The 1,297-nt window shown below is 48.8% G+C and overlaps 1 non-coding gene across 1 annotated transcript; it reads left to right on the top strand.

Annotated features, from left to right (window-relative positions):
* Positions 1 to 72, top strand: TRNAQ-UUG (transfer RNA glutamine (anticodon UUG)). The gene has a single exon. It is a non-coding gene; the product is annotated as a tRNA-Gln (tRNA).
* The last annotated feature ends 1,225 nt before the right edge of the window (positions 73 to 1,297 follow it).

The raw sequence follows: 1,297 nt of genomic DNA, 5'->3' as shown, positions 1-1,297 counted from the left end.
GGTTCCATGGTGTAATGGTTAGCACTCTGGACTTTGAATCCAGCGATCCGAGTTCAAATCTCGGTGGGACCAGATGTTTTTACTTCACAGAAAGCGCTGTCCACCTCTTGTTTATCTGCAAGAACTAGAACACGTTTGAAGTCTTTTAAAGTGTATTTTAAGGTTTTGTGTTTTATATATTTGTTTATTTACTAACGCGGTAACTTCCGCAGTTCAGTCAACTACGATTGTACTCTGTGTATTTTTTTTTACGCTTATTAATTGCCTATTCTTCCGACACATCACAAGCTTTAGTTACATTTTTCACTCTTTTGCTCCAATACTTCTTGCCTGAGATCGGTTCTCCCTTCTTATTGCTCGGTTCTCCATCTGTCCTGATGTCGAGCTCGTGACACATTCCATACAGTCTCTGACTCGCCTTCATGTGATACCTGACTCCAGTTGCTGCCTCCCACGTGGCCACTGCTGGTGCTGGACCCCAGCTTACTAAGTTTAGAAGAACTCTGCGCTCCGCGGACTTTCCTCAAGAGTTGAGCTAATTTGAATTTTGAATTTTGAATTTTAAAAATATTTATTAAGCGCACTTATACCGGAAAGGTTTCATGGCGCTAGACAGCGGTGAACCAGTGGAGGCGGGGAGGGAAGCTAGGCTGCTGCAGATCTAGAAAACAGGAAGGTCTTGAGAAGTTTGCGGAATTCCAAGTAGGAGGATGAAGTCCTAAGTGCAAGAGGAAGCGAATTCCAGAAGGATGGAGCCAGCACCGCAAATCTGGCCCCCCCGGACTTCTGCTTCCTGAATCGGGGGACTGACAAGAGAGCCTGGTGAGCGGAGCGGAGCTCTCTGGTCGGAAGGTAGGATGAAATGGCTTCACAAAGGAAAGCGGGGGCTGTCCCCGACCTAGCCGGATACGTGATGCAGCCCAACTTGAAGAGGGCCCTCTCCCTCACCGGTAACCAATGCAGAGACTGCAACAGAGGGGTCGCATGGTTGGTTTTGGGAAGACCATAAATCAGGCGGGCCGCCTGATTTTGTATCAGTTGAAGCCGGAGGATCAGGTAGGCTGGAGCACCATTATAGATCACATTCCCATAGTCAAGGCGCGATAGCACCATGGCCATGAGAATGAGCTTGAGGGCGGCGACAGAGAAGAATCGGGAAACCTTACGGATGGTACGGAGGGAAAAGAAACCGGCAGACACCACTGAGTTGACCTGCGTGTGAAGGGTGAGCAGGGGGTTAATAAAGATACCCAGGGTTTTAACCTTGGGAACCGGAAGGGGAGGGGGGCCAAGAGAA

The sequence above is a fragment of the Lissotriton helveticus genome, chromosome 1_2, assembly GCF_964261635.1.
Source record: "Lissotriton helveticus chromosome 1_2, aLisHel1.1, whole genome shotgun sequence".
In the NCBI taxonomy this organism is placed as follows: domain Eukaryota; kingdom Metazoa; phylum Chordata; class Amphibia; order Caudata; family Salamandridae; genus Lissotriton; species Lissotriton helveticus.
This window is presented reverse-complemented; position numbering and strand designations above follow the sequence as displayed.